This window comes from Manacus candei, unplaced genomic scaffold, assembly GCF_025592945.1.
Source record: "Manacus candei isolate 608988 ecotype Guabito, Panama unplaced genomic scaffold, ASM2559294v1 h1tg000049l, whole genome shotgun sequence".
NCBI classification, from domain to species: domain Eukaryota; kingdom Metazoa; phylum Chordata; class Aves; order Passeriformes; family Pipridae; genus Manacus; species Manacus candei.
In genome coordinates this window covers 27,553,129-27,557,330 of record NW_026138097.1, presented here as the reverse complement: position 1 = coordinate 27,557,330, position 4,202 = coordinate 27,553,129, and positions in this window count along the sequence as shown.

Here is a 4,202-nt window from a genome sequence, read left to right as displayed (position 1 = left end):
TGTCCCCCTATACTTCACCAATCTTATAGCTGTTCCACCAGTGACCCTGTTACATTAGTGCCATTACAGCACTAATTTTTTTGGAGTCTTCATTTTTCTGAAAAGCTGCTGATTTTGAGGAAAAGGTAAAGCTAGAGTTTTGGTACCACAGAAGCCTTGGTCCTTCCCTCTTGGCTTGTGGGGTTTCAGGGTGCTTGAAGGACTCCCTGGCAGGAGACAAACTTTCATTTTGGGCCTGGTTTTGTGAGAGGGCAGGGTTTGGGTCTTTGAGAGTCCCTTGAAATTGTTTTGGAGAGGAGCCTGGTGTGGTTGCTGGGCTGGAGGGGTGCTACCTCACTAAGTGGCCTTTGTTCATGTTCATAGCATTCCTTGTGGTGTTAGTCCAACCCTGCTCTTGGCCAGCGATGGAGCAACCTTGCAGAGGCTTTTTTAGAGATTTGTCAGAAGATTTCTGAGGAAACTCACATGCCCCAGAGATAAGAGGTGATGATGTACCCATCAGGGACAGGAGATAAATACAGAAAACTTCTCTTCCTGGGGCTTGACTGTTTTGTATCTCTCTTCATGAACCACAGAACTTTGGGTCAGGTCTGTGTCAGCCAGGGCTAGTGAGTGAGGACAGCTGGGGCATTGCTGGGAGCTGTGGCACTGGGTTGTGCATGCTGAACAGTGCTGCTGGGAGGGAAAACTGAAAAACATGAAAGAGATAGAATGGGTCATGGATGCTTTCATCTTCTGACATATCCCAGTTTTGCATAATTCAAAGGTTAATGCCTTGGGAGGGCAATTAACCAAAACGTCTTCCTCTCTAGTGAAGCATTTGGCCATAGTTCAACTTTATTGAAATGGGGAGGCAACTAAGTTGAATGCACTTGTGCAAGTTTGTGTGCAGTAACTGCTGAAGTCTCTAGCACATATAGCAGCTAATAATTCCCTGTGCCTTTGAGTCAAGTTTTCATGTTCAGCTGAGTATTTTCCCCATGGTAGTAATTTACAGGATTGTGATATACTGTGTGTTGAGCAACCTGGTCTAGGGGAAGGTGTCCCTGCCCATGGCAGGGGGATTGGAACTAGATGATCTTTGAGATCCTTTCCAACCCAAACCATTCTGTGATTCTGTAGTCTTAAAAATGTTGAAAATTATCATCCTTTGAGTTTCGGATGACAAATACAGCATTTAGCTATGAAGGATTTTGTGTCTTTTTTATCTATCTAGTAGATGGCTTCCAAGCATCAAAAAATGTACTTTAATAAGCTCTGTTCTCCTGGCAGTTCTTTCATTGTCACACTTGTCCAGATGACAGTGGTGGGTTCACCCCAGCCAACAGTCAGGTACCCATACAGCTGCTCGCTTGCTCAATTCCCACACCAGCAGGACGGGGGCAAAACCAGGAAGAACAGGTGCAAGTAAGATTTTAGGCTAAGATAAAGATAGGGAAATCACTGTCATGGGCAAAATGAACTCAACTTGGGGAATTTAACTTAATTTATTGTCAATTAGCATAAGTAATTACAGATTTGGGTACTGGGAAACTTAAAAAAAGACAAACGTTAGAACACTTAGGGAAAAAACATCCCTCCTTCTTTCCCAGGCTCAACTTCCCTCCAGACTCCTCTTGACACCCTTGTTATCACCACAGGTCACACTCAGTCCCATCAGTGAGGCAATGAGCAGCATGAGGGGGTATGAGTCAGGATGTAGTGATTTCTCTCTGCCCTTCCTCATTTCCGACTCGTCCAATACTTCAGTGTGAGTACTTAACAGGCTGCAGTCTCTCCCTTCTAAGGTATACCTGCTCCAATGGTGGCTTGGGATAAGTAAGTTCTAAAATACTTGGTATGTTACGTATTAATTACCAATTTTATTAAAATCTAGTCAGCTTAATATTCTATCCATGCTACCAGAAGGGGAAAAAAAAAAGTAAATCTATGTTTTTGTTGTCTTCCCTCTTTGCTTCTTTAATGTGCTGTCACATGAGCCTGTATTTCTACAGGACATGGATTAGAATAGAGCAAAAGGGCCTGGAGAAAGAGGCTCAGAAGGTATGGAATTAAAATCAATCCTGGAGTGATTCTGGACCTCACACAGGAGATACATGGGAGTTCAAGTGATCAGCTAATGGTTAAGAAGAAGATATGGAAGAGACACAGTGAGGAAAAGTCAGCAAATTCATGGAGGAAGACTTGGCAAGTCCACGAATACTACACAGAAAGTGTACTTGCAACTTTTCTTGCCCTGTGGCCTAAAACATGATACATGACTAGATGACGCCTACTGTAATTTAAGCTTTTCTCTGCTGCCCTTTCAAAATAGAGGACTTCACTGCTGGGAGGGGGTCTCTGGAAGTGTAGAGATGTTTCTTGCCTTTCTTGTGTGGATGGTCTCGGGCTTCCTCTTCATTTGTCTGGCATTTGCAGTGCTTCTGTTGCTGCAGCAGCAGGGATGATACAGCCGAGAAACACTTCAGCCACGTTCTGCTGAAGTTCTGAATGGAACATGAGTGGAACTGCATGATTTTGTTTCACAGGTTGTGAAAAGCCCATCTAATCAGGGAGTATGGCTGGTCAAATTGGACCACATCTCTGTCTTCAGGGTCACCAAAGGTATATTCAGGGAAATGTTGAACTCTCTCATTAGCCTTCTCAGCTTAGCTTTGAGCGTGGGAGCTTAAGAATCTTCAGTGACAGACATCTAGACCTCAATACATTATCTAAGTAAAGGAGAAAAGTGGGAGTCAAACTTTACAGCCTCAGCATACCCAACAAGATGAATTTCTTCACATCACAACATTTGGTGTGAGCATAACTCAGGAAAGCTGCAGATACAGGTGTCTGGAATTGAGATATTCCTTAGAGCTTCCACCAAAGTCACAGGAACACACAAGCAAAACTGTGCAGTAACCACCATGGGATATTCTATCTGGTTTAGTAGCCCAAGGCATCTGTAGGTGTTGGACAAAAAATGTGAACATGTTGGCTGGTTGGTTGTTTTTTTTTAAAGAACCCAAACTACACAAGGTTTGGGTTCTGTTTCGGACAGCTCCAGAAGTGCTGCCTTTCTATTTAAAGGTACACTTTGAATTATTCCAATACTTTATTTATTAAAAGGAACTCCTTTTCACTGAATGAAATAATTTTAGGCAGGAAAAGGCAGGAAGAAAAGGTGTGACAGTTCAAACTGTAGAAATGTTATTACAGATGTATTTGAAAAAGGGATTAGACATGTTTCCAGACTGTAAGAGTGATTTAATTAATGGACTTCACAGCAGCAATAGTCAGAAAAGCTAGTTGTATCATTTTGTCCAGCAAGTGTAACTGATCTAGGGACACAGAGTACTGCACAGAAAAAATATTATACAGTTAGGAGTCAAATTAGAGCTATTTGAGTTCCAGCTGCTGGTAGCCCAGTACTTCAGAAACACAAGAAGGAGATGTGAATAAAATAAGATACATAATTTAAATAAAAATAGAACACCATTCATGTGGAAAGCCACCAGCCTATTTATTGGTGGATATTTTATTGCCCTTTTCAAAAAAAAGACGTTAACCTGAACAAAATTCAGCACAATTAAGTGCATAAAATACTGGTTTTGACGAAGGGTTTATTACATAAATGAATCAGTATGGTGACTGTACCTTTGTGAGTCCCAAATGTGAAATATTAATAGAAAACCACATTGATATTAATGGTTTCATGACAGCTATATTTTTGAAGATGGTTAAAAAAAAAGGAATTATAGTTGTAGATAATTTTAGTGCCCTCGATGCATGAAATTTAGTAACAAAGCAAATGATTCCTCTGAGATGCTGCCAGCAATTAGAAATACCCAGTTTCTTGCCAAGCATTAAAACCTGCAGCCTTTGAGTGAAGTCACTTCTCCTCCTACACTTCTAAATTCCATTAAGACTAGAGTTGACCCTTTTTTATTTTTTTCCCTCTGCAGTTTTTGAGGAAGCTGAGTGGAAAAGGGAGTGCAGTAACTACCCTCTGGTCTCAATCTATACCAAGGGCATGAACAGGAGGAGAATCACAAGTATTTCTTTAATTTCTGTCTGTGAGACAGAGAATTTCTGGTGCTGCATTTCAGTCCAGGCATATGATCTGCAAGGCCTATTTTTGTATATTTTTCTTACTGATTAACACAAGCTATGTAGAGCTAACACTCAACACTGCCTGTCTCGCCTGTCATCCAGGGCTGCTT